The 18415-nt window shown below is 40.3% G+C and overlaps 1 protein-coding gene and 1 non-coding gene across 2 annotated transcripts in view; one reads left to right on the forward strand and one right to left on the reverse strand.

Annotated features, from left to right (window-relative positions):
• The window catches only part of CFDP1 (craniofacial development protein 1), a 98686-nt gene that overhangs the window by 20092 nt on the left and 60179 nt on the right, over positions 1-18415 (forward strand). The gene's annotated exons all lie outside the window — the stretch shown is intronic.
• LOC122421833 lies at positions 12816-12949 on the reverse strand. Its single transcript, XR_006263642.1, has one exon. It is a non-coding gene; the product is annotated as a small nucleolar RNA SNORA43 (small nucleolar RNA).

The raw sequence follows: 18415 nt of genomic DNA on the forward strand, positions 1-18415 counted from the left end.
TCCCTTCATACTTTCCATAGTACATGAGTTATTTTGAGCTGAAGACTAGAATTCTTTCCTTGGAAGAAGGAGGTGGAAGAAGGAGGTTCACCTCGAGAGAGGTGAACATGGGCCACTCACTCCCATCACAGCACTGATCACCTGACTCCTGAGCAGAGCTCTCTCTTCTTGAGGTGTTTGGGGTGGAACAAGTCACCTATAGTTGATTTGCTGACCTTTCAGTTTGTTGCTTCATCCTTTCCCCCTAAAACGGTGAAGTTTTGTTTTGTGTTTTTTTTTTTGTGAAGGCTGAGAAAAAAATAGGAGGCTCTAAGCTAAAGCAACATGCTTTTAGCTTTCTAGTGTCTGAGAGGGATTCTCTGCAGACCAGTGACTTTCAGACATTATTGACTGCCACTCACAATAAGAAATATATCTTATGTTATGACTTAAGTGAAGTGCAAGTCGCTTAGTTGTTTCTGACTCTTTGCGACCCCATGGACTGTAGCCTGCCAGGCTCCTCTGTCCATGGTATTTTCCAGGCCAGAATACTGGAGTGGAGTTCTCTTCTGCATTCCCTTCTCCAGTGAATCTTCCCAACCCAGGTATCAAACCCTGGTCTCCCTCATTGCAGGCAGGTTCTTTACCATCTGAGCTACCAGGGAATCCCTACATTATGACTTAGTCTACCCATAAATATAGGTATGTCTGGTGACTTCTATTTTATGTCTATTATTATGTGTAGTATATGTTTTTTGAAAGAGTGTTATGACCCATTGAATCAATTTCACAATCTCTTACAACCTGTATTTAACTAATACTGCTGTAGACTATATATAGAATTAGCCTTCTGCAGGCATGTCTCTGGGTTAACAGGCTTGTATCTGGTATTATTAAACCATTATTAAACAATGCCTCTTGCATTTATTGAAAGTGTTACTGTGAAACTTACCGTGGATTAAGTGCTGGATAGAAATAAAGTCAGAATTTCTTCTGCCTTAGATTTCTAGCCTAGTTAGTTTCAAGTAGCATAATTTTTATTTCTAGCTTCCTTGGGTGTTTCTTAAAATAGAGATTCTACTTGGAAACAGTGTTTCAGAAAATACTGTTCCATAATTCTGAAGGTAACTGGAGGAGGGAGAAGTGGCATCTTGGCAAGGTCACCTTGTTTAAGTCACTGAGTCAGTCATGAAAATCTCACTGTATTCTGTATTCACGCCTTTTTTTCTTAGAAAGAGCTACTAGCCTTTCAGAGATAAGAAATCTGCTGTTTTAGTGGGAACCAGAAGGAAACAGATGGCATCCTCAAATTAGGACACCTCTAGGAGATTTTGAGAACTCACAATGTAATAAAAGACTACACAGATAGTGTGAGTGCGGTATCCCTGGGATTAGTAATAATGAGGCTCCGTCACCACCCCTCGACCTGAGGGGCACGGCAGTGGGTAGCCTGTGGCAGTGAGGATAAGGAGGACCTCCTGTCGGGAGCTGAGAGCTACGCTTGCGCGATGGATCATCCGGGGGATAAATAACCAAATATCCCATTCCTCCCTCCGTCCTTTCTCTGCTGGGGACTCCATTGGCCACTGAGGCTCATGAAGGAAAAAATTATCCTCTACTTGTTAAAATGCAAGGAAGATTTATTCAGGATTATTGCAGTAGGTATTAACAACTGCACACTAAGGGGAGAAAGATCAGCTTGACTTTTTATTTTTTAGTTTTTTTGGTGTCCGTCGCGTTACGATGTTGTGTTAGTTTCTGCTGTACGGCAGAGCGAGTCAGTCACGGTATCCATGCCTCCCTCTCTTTTGGGTTTGCTGCCTGCTAGGTCACCAGAGCGCTGAGCAGAGCGCCTTGTGCTGGAGAGAAGGTTCTCATCATTCCCTGTCTCATGCAGTGTCAGTGTAAACATGTCAGTCCCCGTCTCCCAGGTCATCCTGTCCCCCCCTCTCCCCCTGGGTATCCATGCCTTTGTTCTCTGCATCTGTGTCTATCTGTGCTCTGTAAGTAAGATCATCTATACCATTTTTTCAGATTTCACACATATGTGTTAATATACGGTATTTGTTTTTCTGACTTAACTTCACTGTGTATGACAGTCTCTAGGTCCATAAACATCTCTACAAAGGACTTGGTTTCATTTTTCTTTTTCTGCCTGAGTGATGTTCCATTGTATAGATGTACCCCATTTTCTTTATCCATTCCTCTGTTGACAGACATGTAGGTTGTTTCCATGTCCTGGCTGTTGTAAATAATGCCGCAGTGAACAATTGGGGTGCATGTGTCTTTCTGAATTATGGTTTTCTCTGGGTGTATGCTCAGTGGTGGGATTGCTTGGTCACATAGTAGGTCTGTTTTTAGTTTGTTAAGAAAGCTGTATGCTGTTTTCCATAGTGGCTGTATCAGTTTACATTCCTACCAACAGTGCAAGGCGGTTCCCTTTTCTCCACACTCTCCAGCATTTATTGTTTGTCGATTTTGTGATGATGACCATTCTGACTCGTGTGTACCTCATTATAGTTTTCAGGCTTAACTTTGCATACAGCAAAGAGAGCTGGGGATTTATGGCCAGGGAGCAGAATTAGGGGTGGGAGGATGGTCTGTGGATGGACCAGTGCTGAGCGGAGACATCAGAGGTGAGAAGATTCTGGCTTAACTGACCCAACAAGGTTCTTGTTGAAGGTGGGCCAAGGACTTACACATCAAAGGCAGGAAATAAGGAAATTGTTCATACTGAGCGTGGTCAGCTATCAAGGGTGGGTGATTCTGTTTAACCTGATTTAGCAGAATTCTTGCTAAAATTGAGCTCTGCAAGCCCAACAAGGAGGGGGGCCGAGTTTGAGACCTCATGGAGAAGAGGTTTCAAAGGAGCCTGACTAAAGTTGGATCAAGAAGAGAGTCTGTTGTCAATACACCCATACGGGACAGCATCTGTGGCAAGGAGCAGCATGGAGATGGACACAGGGGCATCCAGATGGGTCAGCCAGTGTGTCCTTCAGCAGATTAAAGAACTCACTGCTTCTGACAGCGTAAGGTGGAACTTGAGCTTCTTTGAAAGCTATAATGAAACATAACAAGATTACAAGGATATGTCTGGCTGAGTAAAAAAGTCCTCACAGTTTGTACATGAAAACAGGGACACATTTCATTAATGATACATGGACTTTGACTTTCTCAATGAATCCCAGAAGATGACCTTCAAGATTGACATGATCATTCTTCTGAGATTTCTCTCGAAAAATGTCCACAGTGGTGGTAGTTTGCTTGGGAAAAGACAGGGTCAAAAGGAATCCCGTTGCTCTGAGGTGTCTAGCAGCGTTTTATCAGTGCAGACGTCAGTGTGTGCTGCGGGCTGCACACACACGGCATGGAGCGTCTTCAGGAGAAGCGTCTACAGGAGATAGCAGATGGATTGAATGAGATTTATTTAACGCAGGAAAGTATTTTTTCAGCGTTGGAATTGTTCAGTTAATAGAGGTTGCCCAGCAGAAACACTTTGTTTGTTTATTTCTCTCCTCTCTAAACAGATTTAAGCAATACAGGAAAACCAGAGCAGGAGAGTAAAACATCCTGTCCCACATCCTTTGCTAGAATCATAGGAGCAAACGTTTGTAACTGAAAATGCATTTCCTCCACATGTTTAAAATAGTACACTGCTTTGGCTTAAAAAATCCAAAGTTTATACTTCGGGGATAGAGTAAACCAAACATCCAGTTTTCACTGGAGGCAGGAATCGGAGACGACAGTTAACTCTACGGTTGGTAGAAGAAGCACCATGCTCATCCTGCTGTGTCTGAATTCTCCTAGTCCTAATACTCTAAACGCTGTATCCACTTCTCACCCTCCACTCCCCTCCAGCCCTCTTGGCCAGCTGAATCCAGCTTCTGTCAGTGTGTGTGGGTGTTTGGCTGGTACATTCACTGCTTGTCTTCAACCCAGCATTTACTACTTATTTTATTCCAACAGTGGACAGCCATTAGTCCCATTCGAGTTTATGATCCCAGCCAGAGGCATTAACTGGTTTGGTTAAGGGCTTACTGTTTTAGATTCCTCTTTATAGACTGAGAATGATCTAAAGCAGTGAAACATAAGGGTTCAAGACATCATTTTCCTGTGTAATTTTGTGTTGTCATCTAGATCTGTTGAGGAAGGAGAAAAAGCTTCATTGTTGAGTCTCAGACATCATCATGGGTGGTGTCAGGTTAGCACTGTTTGCCCCCAAAATAGAAGAGAGGATTCCTCACAGTGTCACACTGCTGGTTGAAGACCTGTTGGTATTGAGTGTATTTGAGTTGTCCATCCCCAGGACCTTCACTTCATATAACAGAGTCTGAGCCATTGATCTCTCCCAAACTCCTTGGACATGAGTTAATAAAACCTTGTTGACTTTTAAGTTTCAATATATAGTCTTTGATAGAGATCATTGAGCATTTCACTTCAAGCAACAAAAATCAAACATAGCCACAGCACTGGGTTGGAAAAGTTTCTAATTTTTTATCTTAATCTCATTATTAATCATTCAGACTTCTGATGTATGTTGATTTATTTTTTAGGCCATTTTACTTTTAAAGTAGTTACAGTCACATTGAAAGGAGCATCTCAAAGCTAGATACAATTATATTTCAAGTTTTTTGCCTGACAGTGAAGAAAGGACCTCCGAATTATTCACAGAAAATATATTAATAGCAAAAAAAAAAAAAGACAGGCTACCTCAGAAATGTGACTTTCCCTCCAGGTTTGATGCTCACTGCCTGATCAGGTGGCATGCGCCGGTGGGCCTGTGAGTAGATATACATGATAAGGTTACTGAATGCCAGAGGAGGGCCATTCCCGGAAGAAGATAATCAGCTTATTTCAAAAGAATAAATATCATGAGTAAGTGCTTATTGGTAATTATTATAATTAAGATCATTTGAAGAAAGTGGGCATTCTAACATGACCTGTGATATCTTTCAGATTCGTTTTTAAGAGAACAAGTTGTGCAGCACTTCCCCCAAAATGCTGTCTCTCTCCATTTTTATACACCTCTCTCTTCCCCACCACCAGGAAACCACTAATCTATCTCTGTCTAGATTTGCCTGTTGGACATTTCATGTAAATGGAATCATACTGCATTTCTTGTTTTGTGTCTGACTTCTTTGACTACCATGATGTGTTTCGGTTTTTTTGGCTGCACCGTGTAGCACGTGGGATCTTAGTTCCCTATCCAGGGATGGAACCCGTGCCCCCTGCTTCGGGAGCTTGGAGTCTTAACCACTGGACCACCAGGGAAATCCCTAAGCGTAATGTTTCTCAGGCCCATTCTTGTGTCTCTGTGTCTCTACTTCATTCCTTTTTATGGCCGAATAATATTCCATTGTATGACTGTACCTCTTTTTGTCTGTTCATTAGTTGATGGACATAGGATTGTTTGCTCTTTTTGACTGTTACAAATAATACTTCTCTAAACATCCATGTTCAGGAGACCTGGGTTTGGTCCCTGGATTGGGAAGATCCCCTGGAGGAGGGCATGGCAACCCACTCCAGTATTCTTGCCTGGAGAGTCCCCATGGACAGAGGAGCCTGGTGGGCTGCAGTCCCTGGGGTCACAAAGAGTCAGACACGACTGAGTGACTAAGCACACACAAACATTGATGTACAGGTTTTTGTAGGGGCATGTGTGTGAACCTGGGTATGAAATTGCTGGGCCATGTGGTAAGTTGGACACATTCTTGGATAGGACAAGGAGCCATAAGAGGAGAATTCACGTGTTGCCAGGAGATTCCTTCCACCGTGATTTTTTTAGAGCATGTGTAGTTCTGTATATAAGCTCTGCTGTAGGAAAAAGAGATCGGTGGGAAGCTGTAATGTCTAGTAACATTATAAAAGAAATGGCTAGATAAAAGATAAGGCAATTTCCTTTTGTCATAGTTCATGTTGGATATAAGGAGAGAGGTTAAGACTTTTGGTTTGTTCCCACAGCCAGCTCTAAGCTTTCTACTTAGTGAGATTTCCTGTTTGATGATAATTTGGGGTTTTACTTCAGTTGACTCAGGGCTGGCCCTGCGCTTCTTTTATTACTGTTTGTAAGTAGATGTTCAGGACTTTCTCATTAACGTTTGAATGTGACTTTGTTGCTCTTAGCGGATGTGGTTCTGCCAGTAGGAGGTGGTCAGGAACGTGTTGTGAGAGGGAGCTTCTGGTGCCACATGACTTGAGACCATTGGTGCTTGGTAGGTGGGGCTCCGGGGTGCTGAATATCCTGTAGTGGTTAGGACAGTTTACACAGAGAATTTTCTCTTCCAAAATGCCAGTAGTGTCCCCTCCGTGACACAGTTTTAGGGAGCTGGGATCCTTCACTTTCCGGTTTGAGACTCCTCCAGGGTAGACATTCACAAACCGACAGTTGATGAATCAGATCTATCCTTGGATGTTTTATTTGACCAGTATTTGAAAATCAGGAGAGGTGGCATAACACTTTGGATTATTGGCTTTTCTTCAGAAATAAGTTGTGCCCCTGCCCCCCCCACCTTTCCTGACAGCAGGAAGGAACTGGAGCAGAGCTGAGGGGTTGTGCCCATTCCCATTCATGCTCCTCAGTTTTGCTGCCTGCCTGGTTCCTGTAGTCAAATGATTCTCACATGCTTGAACCCCGTGTTCCTCTTCAATGGTCAAGTTAATTACCTTTTGGAGCCAACTTGTTCTCTAAATTAAGTATCAGGCTTACTGTCTTTTCAGATTGTAGGTTAAATGTTTATCTGCTTTAAAAGAATAAGTGGTTTCTGTTTATTGATTGTTTACCAGATTTAAGATACAGTGCTAAATGTACATGTATTATTCCATTTACTCCTGATGGACACTTGAAGACATACGTGCTAACTTTGTGCCCATTTCACAGATCAGGAAACAAACTCAGGGAGGTGCTCTTAATTTGTTAAAAGTGCATAGTTGATGGATGGTGAAGCCAGGATTCCAGTCTAGTTCTACTTGAGACCAAAGCCTGAGCTCTCAGCCACTGTGCCTTATAACCACTCTTTCTTACTTTCCTAATTGACTTTTTTTGTTAAAAGTATCTCTTCAGCTTTATAACTGATGAAAGCCTCTTTGAAAGCTATTCTGTGTTTTGTTGTTTTTGAAGGGAGTGGGATGACTGATCCCGCTTCCTTTGTAAGCCTTTTCCCGGTTAACCGTGACTAGTCTGGGCTTCCTGTGTTACATTTTACTCTCAGCCTTGTCTCAGGAAACTGAAGGAGCTAGCATATTTTAAAAATGAGTTCCAGGTTTGTTTAGAAAGCAAAGATACCACTTTGCCAACAAAGGTCTGTATGGTCAAGGCTATGGTTTTTCCAGTAGTCATGTATAGTTGGGATGTGAGAGTTGGACCATAAAGAAGGCTGAGCGCTGAAGAATTGATACTTTCAAATTGTGATACTGGAGAAGCCTCTTAAGAGTCCCTTGGACAGCAAGGAGATCAAACCAGTCAGTCCTAAAGGAAATCAACCCTGAATATTCATTGGAAGGACAGAGGCTGAAGCTCCAATACTTTAGGGTTACCTGATGGGAAGAGCTGACTTGTTGGAAAAGAGGCTGATGCTGGAAAAGATTGAGTGCAGGAGGAGAAGGGGGCAACAGAGGATGAGATGGCTCGATGGCATCACCAACTCAATGGGCATGAGTTTGAGCAAGCTCCAGGAGATCGTGAAGGACAGGGAAGTCTGGTGTGCCGCAGTCCATGGGATTGCAGAGTCGGGTGCAACTTGGCAACTAAACAGCAGCAGCAACGGACTCCTCCTGAGGCCTGAACTCTGCATTGCAGAACGCTTATGTGAGGACCCCCGCCCAGCTGCCAGGGCACCCGAGTAGGGGATATCCTTGTCGGCTTGTTTTAAGGTCATTTGTTCTTGCAACCATTTGTTCCAGAATAGGACTATCTAGAAACAGCTTTTAAGAGGAAATGATTGATTCTATCAGCCTCACTGGTACTGCTGTTACTTTACTTATCAGCTCCAGAATGCTCCTTTTTGTTGGGGCAAGAAAACCCTGTACCAACTTTCACCTTCGTGTTCTTCAATGGATGCTTATATTCTGCTTCATTTGGTATTAGCTTATTCTTAAATTTTTTTTTTTAGGTATATTCTACAGTTGTTGCAGGTATAGGGTAAGTGGGTTTGAAATTGAAATTAATTCTTTTAAGATTTCCCCATGAATACTTGGAATATTCTGAATTTATTACAGGTGATCTCACCTCATGCACATTCTTGATTTGAAGAGATTGTTCCAGGCCAAGCTAGTAACTGAAAGGATTATGAATGGAGAGATTAATGATATTCCTTTCACCCCACCCTTCACTTTTTTGGGGAGACTTTTTGACATTTGGATCAAGTAATTCATGCATCTAAATGAGAACCCAAACATAGAAAAGCTGCAAAGTAAGGACATTTTTCCTTTATAGTCACTAGGATGGGATTGAATGCCTCCAGCAAATATTGTGCCTCTAGAAAATGTCCCTTTTGGTTTCCCAGGTTGCCCAGAGTTGAACAAATTCTAGTGATCTTAGAAAGTCCTATCAAGGAGTTGCTTTATTACACAGAGCAACCTCCTTTTTAAAAACTTTGCCTTTACCCTTGAGTTAAAGTGGCAACAAGTCTAAGAGCCAGGTACCTTTATGTGTTATAAAATTTAAAGTTTTTATTCTGTTTTCCTATACCCTTGATTGTGCCAAGTTTCTCTTGGTGTGAAATAGGAGTCAGGAAGATGCGTTGGGTGCTTCTTGGCGTGTCGGGAAGCGTAGAAAGGGTAGGTAGCTGCAGTTACGACTCTTGTGAAGCCTAATTGGTGAGATGGTAGGAAGTTGATTTGGAAAAGATACAGAGAGGCCTTCATTTAAGGAGAGAATTGTGATGCGGTAGGGGTGAAGCGGAAGTATTTTGGTTGTAACATGGATTGATTGATTTTAGTAGCTTCTTGTGCCTTAGCCTCTCTAAGTGTGCACTAGAGGGCAGAGCTCCCCTGAAAAGATGGCTTGTCTTTTCACAGGAGAAGCAAACATTCCTAAGATCGGGTATATGTGTACGCTTTGCTGTAATGATATGAGATTATTCTCTTGGTATGAAATATTTTTGTGTTTTATATATAGTTTCTACATTTTTATTTTATTAGAGAATTTGTTTTGTTTTAAATTTTACCATTGTGCTTAGAAAGTGGAAAATGATTTTTCCTCTCTTGAGTTCTTTCATTCCCAGTCCCAGACGCTAATCGTTTTAGCCAGTTATCAGCTATATTCCAATCATTCCCTATGTAATGCTAATATAATATATGTACATTAAAACAAAAATGGACTTACTCTTTCTTCATTAATCTGCAACTTGTATTTTTTAACAATCTTATTTTGGGCATCTTTTCAGGTCCAGTATAAACATCTACACTTTTTTATGCCTGCATGATACTCTGTTGTGTGAATATTCTATAATTTGAATAACCAACCATTCCCTTATTGGTGAATAAGTCAGTTTTCCAAATTTTGCACTTAGAAATAGTTCTGTAGTTATCCTTGTAAATACATTTTTTTTTTTTAATGTTCTCATGCTATTATTTCTGGAAGACAGATTTCTTATAGTGGAATTGCTGAGTCAAATGTGTGCACCTTAAATCCTTGTAGATGCTGCCAAATAGGCAACAACAGTTTGAAATCTCCATTGTTATATGAGTTGAAGGGCACATTTCTGCACATCATTACTTTACTAGTATCCAAAGGTTTCTCCACAGTCATGTTAACTGATTCCTCTTAACCTACTGGTTTGTATTATGGCTTAAAATTCTACCTCCTTTGAAAACTGTTATCAGAAACAGGCTCCCCCCCCCCCCCAAAGAATTAAACTAGTGCTACACTTTGGTGCATTCGTCAAATGTTAGAGAAAGAATAAATTAAGATTTTGGTGTCACCTATAGATTGTCTCCATGTCATATCAAATCATCAAAGTTAATTAATTCTCAGTCATTTAAGAGTTCAGATAAAAATCTGAGTTTTATGAACGCTGAGAGCAGTTGTAAGCCAATTTAGGGACTGTAGTATATTATAGATTCTTTAAAATGCTATGTGTTACTTCTCTCTTTACATGTCCTTAGTGGTGGAGGTCACTATTCCCAAATGTTGAATGGGAGGTCACACTTCCCAAAAGTGAAGAATGTCATTTGTCCTAAGCTTAGCAGCCAGTGATTCTTACATTCTGATCATGTTGTGATACAGGCATCTTGCTGCTGTTTGGTGGGAGGTTATGATTATATACAAAGATGCATATTTGGTGAATATTTTTATTTGGATTGGGGAGTTTTTCTTATGAGAGAGGCTGAGTAGCTTTGTTCTCGTTATTTTGGTCAGGGATTGAAAATCAGGCTGATGTGAGGTCCAGCACTTAACTGTAGTCAGTTACTAGCCCTGGATTCTTGCCAAAACCCTGTTACCTGAAGGAACCTATGATAAATTTCATTCAAAATAATTTAAAATTTCTAACCTAGGCTAGCATTTCTGTATCATTAAGAAAATGGGAGATTCTGAATAAGTGTTAATCTTTAGATATACTAATAGTAATTCTGGATGCTTATGACCATAAAAAAAATGTCACAGCCTTTTGAAAGTTATACTTCCCTTGAATTTGAATTTTTTTTTCTTTTTTTATTAGTTGGAGGCTAATTACTTCACATCCCTTGAATTTGAAATGCTACAATTTCAGTAGCTGCTTATTTGAGAATGAACAAGAGCAATCCACACTTTGCATTGGCTTTTGCTTTAAACTGGGATCATATAGCCCCAGCTGCTTGCGAGATGGTGAACTGTAGCAGGTAGGAACCAAAAGAGAAGATTTTCTCTATAGTCAGAGCGTGACATGTCTTATTTGACGTGAGAATTAGAAAGATCCAAAGGATCCCGTGTATAAAACACTCTTGATCTTGAACTCTTGTCTCATGTAACTAGTTTCAGAGAAAAGATTTGAGGGGAGTTTCCTTTAGAGCATTAACCACAGGCATCATGTCTGCTGCCCAGCTGTGTTTTTGTATATGCTGTGGGTTCATGAAATCCTAGTTTTTGAAAGCATTTCAGAAAGTCATTCTGATTTAGTTTACGTTGGACCTGTCTGGTCCTCAATTTCTCCGTCTTGTTGTGGTGAAGCCAGCTTTCTTACTGGGCCAACTTGGACAATCAGCTATATGTTTTACGGTATCATAGAAGAATGAGCCAGGTAGAATTTCAGCACAAAGCCTTAGCTTTTGAAGTATCTGTCTTTATGAAACTGGAGTTATATATGTATTTTTTAAAGCTCCTTTGAAATAGGACTTTGGTCAGCACCAGAATGAAAGTGAAGGATCAGTGCTTCTCAGATGTAGTAGGGAAAGTTTGGATAAAGGCTTTTGTTTTCCTTACATTTATCAATCCCTAGGGGAATTGATCGGCAGTGGAAAATGGAACGCATCTCCTTTCTCCCAGTGTGGTATGTCATCTACTTTCCACTGCCACCTTTTCTGTGTTTGTGTAGCGCTTTCTCAGGATTCAAAGGCCTCTTCTTTTTATGCATTTAATACTGTCATGCATGTACTCCGACAGCTTTGACCATCTCTTCAGTGCTGGTAGTTCTCTGTCCGTCCAGTACTGCTTTTCTCCTGGGCTTCAGACCCATGTTTCTCATTGCTTGCTACAAGTTTATTCTGAATCCTCTTGACACCACAGTGGTCCAACATTTAATTCATTTTCTCTAAATTCTTCCATTTTACAGTACTGGAGAAATGGAGCCTGGGAAGCTAAGTAGCTTCTCAAAGAGAGCTTCTAAACTGAAGCTTCTTTCTAACTCATTTTTCTTACGTGCTGGGTCACACTGCTTGTCTGTCTCTGGAGAGAGAATATACCACCGTTTCCTCAATCACTCATCCCAGCTTCAGTGCAGTCTTCAATTCTTTCCTTTCTTTTTCCTACCCTCCCCCTACCCCCAACTGCCCAATCCATTAAGTCCTTTTAATTCCACCTTCAGAATGTTCTGAATATTCGTTTATATTCTTTCCCTCTCTCTCTTCCTGCCTTCTGTTTATATTTCATCTTCACTGACATTGCCTCTTTTCTGGGTCTTTCTTTCTTTTTCATCTGTCTTGTAATTGAAATATTTTCTGAAGTCTTTGAATAGCTTGGACTATTATAATTGGTTCCTAAATTCACTTAAAAGACTGCAGTCTTTCTTCCTATATCCACCCTGGATGCCATTGCTGGAATGAGAGATTTGGGGCAATGATTCAGTTTAGATCCTATCACTTGCTCAAAAATGTGATTCTTTTTGCCTACTGTTCAGTTCAAATTCTTTAGCTTAATATTAGTGAACGGATTTTAGTTCCAGCAAACCACACTTATTTTCTGTTACTCTATTTGACAGCCAGAGAAGGGTCCTTCCCTTTGCCCCATATTTTCCTCCGTCAGCTTATTCAGACTCCCTGTCCCCACCCCTAGGTGCCCTCATCTCTTCCCATCTGTGGGGATCCTGCCCATTTTTCAAGCCCAGCTCTGCCCTCTCACACTCTGTCCTGATACAGACCCTCTCTCTTTGTACTCCCGTCCCACTAATGGCCCTTTAAATATTTGACCATGAAGTATAGTTATTTTATTCTTCCTTATTCATGCCTTGAAGAGAATAAAACTCTTTAAGATATTTTCTTTGACGTTGAATTTCTGCAGTTTCAATACAGTGTGGATGGTATGGATTTAGTTTTGTTTCTTAAATCTGAGAATTCATGCCTTTTGAAAGTTCTGAAAATTTCTCAGGCATTATCTCTTTGAATATTATCTGTTTGCATTTTTTTTTTTTTTTTTTTTCCCTCGGTGATGTCCGGCTACAAACCATTCTTAGTGCCCACGGTTCTGAGCACTGAGCGTAGAAATAGCCGCTTCCTCTCTGCCCCAACGGCACAGGTGCAGCAGGGCGGCCGCACCCGTGGTGCCGGCGAGTCCAGCATCTGCAGGGCAGTTATCTGTTTGCATTTTATCATCACCTTTTAGAATGCCTGTATGTCAGATCTTTTCATTTTGTTCTCCACATCACTTCACTTCTTTAGTATTTTTCACCTCACTATTTCTCCGAGTTGCCTTCTGGCTGTTTCCGGTGTCCCGGTTCTTTACTTTTTCATCAGCTATGTCTAATCTATCTTAACTTGTTCACTGAGTTTCATTTCAATAAGTGTGTTTTCTTTTTATTTTTATAATTTTTATTTGATTTGTTTGCAAATCTACTTGTTCTTTTTCTCATAGGATCATATAGTTTTGAGGTTTTCTTTTATATTCATCATCATTTTATGTGTGCTTCCTTTGTAGTTTCTGTCTGATTGTTCTTTTATCAGAAGTTCTTAGAGTTATAAAGCTGTCTTTATTTCATTTGTTGTCTTTTATAGTGGATTATGTCCCTTTGTGTTTAGTATTCTTTATCATCTTTACTAAGGTTTTGTCTGTTGCGTGATCTCATATGGCCTAGTGAAATTATATTTCTCTAAAGTGAGATGAATTCTCCACTCGGTGCCCTGGCTTTTTATGTTTTCTTTTCTTTTTTTTTGCTTTGAAGTTTCTGGAACACTCAGCTATCATAACTGGAGTAATTATGAACCTCAGCTCTGTGTGATAACAGGCCCCGGGTTCCAGTGCTCAGGAGATACTTTTTCCCCCTTTTCCCTACTGTCCAAGCAGAGAGCAGCTTTCTTGTTTGCTCCATAGGCTGTTAAGTGAACTTTTCCTAGTCTGTCCTTTCCCTGAAGATACATAGTTTCTGTTTTATTTGAGACTTTAGTTCTAGCCTTCCACCTTTTATAAGTCCGAGACTAGTCCTGTTATCATGTGGATAGCAAAACCCAGGGCGGAAGTTATTAAAACTTCTTCCCACCCCATTCAGCTCCTTGTAGAGCCAGTGTATCAGCTTATATTCTACCACTGTGGTTTTCAGTTCCTTCTTTGATCCTGGCACCCTGGGGGTTTCCCTTTTCTCTCTTGTGATTTAACTATGCATTTAAAATAGTATTTGCTCTTTTGGTATATTTAAATCTAGTGTTTATTGGGAAATGTTTAGGTTATATTAAACATTAATCGTGCCTGACCTGGAAGTTCATTGTGAGCTCTCTAAGGGCAGATACCCTGTATTGCTTTTTTATTTATTTATTTGTATTACTTTTTAAAAAAAAGTTTCCCTGCAGCTAGTACGAAGTTGGTCATTACAATTGGCGAATTTGAAGTTACTCAAAGGAAATACTTCTGACCACTCTGAGCATAGGAAGAAATACCCAGTAACCTTTGAAAACACATTTGATGACTTTCTTTCATATCAGATATAAACTGATTCTTCTCCTATTCAAACCCTATTGATTTTCACCATTAAAATACTGTATATCTTAAATATCTGTTGTTTTTCTTCTCTTTTTGAGCTATTTACATTGCTCCCTTTGTTGGTTTTCCTTGTTCTCTTCAGAAACAAAATATCTGGGACTATTTTTTGTTACATTTTCTAAAGCATCCATGAATTTTCCTCATATCCATATCAGTCTTATTTGTTACCTTTCCGCGCCCCCGCGCCCAGCTCCATGTTAATATCTGTTTTGAAAATCTTTACCACCAGGTATTGTGGATCTTCTTTTCGTCTGTCTGGTGCCTCACCCCCTCAGAAATCTGCAAGACATTTCATAAATGCCACGCTTCATGGGAGGCAAGGAGCCCAATATTCAAAACCATTGATTTCCCAGTGCTCTTTGTAGCTAGTTTTCAGTCAGGAACCTGGGCTTCTTGAGTCAGATACCTGCCCAGGACTTTCAGTCCAGACCTAGTGAGGCAGAGGCGGGGAACTCCGAAGACCTTCCTGGGCCCACGTAGGGGCAGCGGCTGCGGTGTGCGTGGGACCCCGGACAGCAGCAGCCTCAGTCTAGGTCTGTGGTGTGATCTGGGGGCATTGTTTCCAGCTTCTGAACTTGCTTCTTAAATCCTCCTGGATTTTGATGAGTAACCCAGTATCTTTTTTTTTTTAATTAAACTTTCTATTTTGAGAGATTGTAGACTCACATGCAGTTTGTAAAATAACAGCATTCTTGAATCCTTGACCCAGCTTCCCTCTATTGTAACATCTTACAGTATCACAAATAAAGTGACAGATAGTCGTGTATAGGTTTTGTGTGGTTGTTAAGTGTGTATTTGTGGGGTGTTTTGTTTTGTTTCTGTCACGCCATGTGTCTTGCTGGCCCTTAGATCCCTGACCAGGGACTGAATCCGGGCTACAGCAGTGCGTGTGCTGAGTCCTAAGCCCTGAACTGCCAGGGAATTCACATAAGTGTGTTATTTTTGTGTGAACAGGTTTTCTATTGTACTGTAACAAATTACCATAAATGCTGCTACTTACAAAGCACAAATTTATTGTCTTACAATTTTGTAGACTAGAAGCCCAACACCATGGTTTCACCATGCTAAAATCAAAGCAGATCTGTGTTCCTAGTGATTGTAGGACTACTACAGGCTTCATTTTCTTGCTGTCAGATCTGGGCCTTCCCAGCGTCCAGAGACCACCTGCTTTCCTTGACTCGAGGCACCTTCTGTTTTCAAAGCCAGCACCAGCTGGTTGATACCCTCTCAAGCTAGGAATGTGTGTTCCTCCTGTCATCTCACCTCTAACCTAGCTGGGAAAGGTTCTCTGCTTGTAAGGACTTCTTTGATTAGATTGGGCCCACACTGATAATCCACACAGGATTATCTCCACTGTCTCAAGGACCATACCCTTAATCACATCTGCAGAGTCCCTTTTGCCATGGAAGGTAAGGTAACTAAATCAGATTCCAGGAGGGTAGGGAGTGAATATCTTTCAGGGAGAGGGGCCATTATTCTTCTCACCACAATTAAAATTTCATTTCTCAGAGGTAAATGCTCTGAGGGAGTCAATTACTGAGTCATATGGTAGTTGAGAGTGAAACTACCATGTAGGAGGAGAGTGAAAAAGTTGGTTTGAAACTCAACATTCAAAAAATGAAGATCGTGGCGTCCAGTCCCATCACTTCCTGGCAAATAGATGGGGAAACAGTGGAAACAGTGAGAGACTTTTATATTTGGGGGCTCCCAAATCACTGCAGATGGTGACTGCAGCCATGAAATTAAAAGATGCTTGCTCCTTGGAAGAAAAGCCATGACCAACCTAGACAGCATACTAAAAAGCAGAGACATTACTTTGCCAACAAAAGTTTGTCTAGTCAAAGCTATGGTTTTTCCAGTAGTCATGTATGGATGTGAGAGTTGGACTATAAAGAAAGCTGAGCATCGAAGAATTGATGCTTTTGAATTGTGGTGTTGGAGAAGATTCTGGAGAGTCCCTTTGACTGCAAGGAGATCAAACCAGTCAGTCCTAAAGGAAATCAGTCCTGAGTATTCACTGGGAGGACTGAAGCTGAAGCTCCAATCCTTTGGCCACCTGTTGCGAAGAACTGACTCATTGGAAAAGACCCTGATGCTGGGAAAGATTGAGGGCGCGAGGAGAAGGGAACGACAGAGGATGAGATGGTTGGATGGCATCACCGGCTCAATGGACATGAGTTTGAGTAAACTCCGGGAGTTGGTGATGGACAGGGAGGCCTGGTGTGCTGCAGTCCATGGGGTCACAAAAGAATCGGACACAACTGAGCGACTGAACTGAACTGATGGTAGTTGAATGTATACTTTTATAAGAAACTGTCCAACTTTTCCAAAGGGGCTGCACCATTTTACATTCCCACCAGTAGTGTGTAAGGGATTCAGTTTCTCTGCATTCTGACCAACATTTGGCGTGGTCATTATTGTTTATTTTAGCCACTCCAGTAGGTGTGTAGTGGTACTTCATTAAGATTTTAATTTATATTTCTCTAATGGCATATAAATATATTTCCCTAAGGTGTTAAATACTTTTTCATGTGCTCTTTTGCCATCTATATATCCTCTTTGGTGAAATGAGTGTTGATGTCTTTTGCCCATTTTCTAACTGGATTGTTTAAATTTCTTACTGCTGAGTTTTAAGAGTTGTCTATAAATTCTAGATATTTGTCCTTTATCAGATATTGTTTGCAGATCCTTTCTTCCAATGTATAGCTGTCTTATCCTTTTAAGAATATTTTTTCACAGGGCATATGTTTTTTATTTTGATGAAGTCCAGTTTATCAGTTTCTCCTTTTATGGATTTTCTTTTGGGTGTCAAGTCTAAGAATTCTTTGCTAGTCCTAGATCCCGCAGATTTTTCTTTGATTTTTTTTTAATGTTTTACATTTAATTTCATGAACTGTTTTTGAGTTATTTTTTGCATAAGGCATGTGATTTAGGTCAAGGATGATTTTTTAAATTTTTGTTTCATTTTATTTATTTTTTGCCTGTGCCATCTTCTTTGTGGCATTTGTGGAAAGGGCTGTCTTTGAATTGCTTTTGCCCTTTTGTCAAAAAATAATTCAGCTTATTTGTGTAGTTCTGTCTATTTCTGGCTTCTCTGTTCCATTCACATGTGTGTGTCCCACAGTCTTGATTACTGATCTATAAAATAAATCTTGAGATCTGGTCGTTTGATTCCTCCCACTTCATTATTTCATTTCAGAAGTATTTTTAAAAACCCCTTCTAGTTTTTTTGCCTTTCCAAATAAATTTTAAAATAATTTTGTCGGTGTCTAGAAAAACTCTAGAATTTTGATAGGAACTATGTTAAACTTTGTTATGGACTGAATTGTGTTCCTCCCTCCTCTCTTAAAAATTTGTATTTTGAGGCTTTAACCCCCAGTGTGACTGTATTTTGGGATAAGGTATTAAGAAAGTAAATAATGTTAAATGAGGTTATGATGGTGGGTCCTCATCCCACAGGATCAGTCTCCTTATAAGAAGAGGAAGAGACACCAGACCTCTCTCTGCAAATATTAACAGAGAAGGGGTCATGTGAAGACACAGCAAGAAGGTATTTGTTTGCCAACCAGAGAGGTCTTACCTTGATCTTGGATTTCCAGCCTCCAGAACTATGAGGAAATGTATTTCTATTATTTAAGCCACTAGTCTATGGTATGCTGCTATGCGGCAGCCCAAGCAGACTAATATAAACCTATAAGTCAGTCCAGAGGGTATTGATATCTTTATTATATTGAGTCTTCCAATCCATGAACTTTGTATGTGTCTCCATTTATTTTTATTAGCATTTTGCAGTTTTAAACATGTAAGTCCTATATATATAATTTGTTAGAGTTATGCCTAATATTTCATTTTCTTTTGAATGATTATAAATGGCATTGTATTTTTAAATTAATCTTTGTCTTCATTAGCATTTTTCTATCCTACAGTCTATTTTGTCAGATATCAGTATAGCCACTCCAGCTCTCTCTTTTTTAAAATTGACTTTATTTTTTTCAATTTGTTCGCATCACACGGGTTGCAGGATCTTAGTTCCCCCAACCAGGGATTGAACCTGTG

This window comes from Cervus canadensis, chromosome 18, assembly GCF_019320065.1.
Source record: "Cervus canadensis isolate Bull #8, Minnesota chromosome 18, ASM1932006v1, whole genome shotgun sequence".
Taxonomy (NCBI): Eukaryota; Metazoa; Chordata; class Mammalia; order Artiodactyla; family Cervidae; genus Cervus; species Cervus canadensis.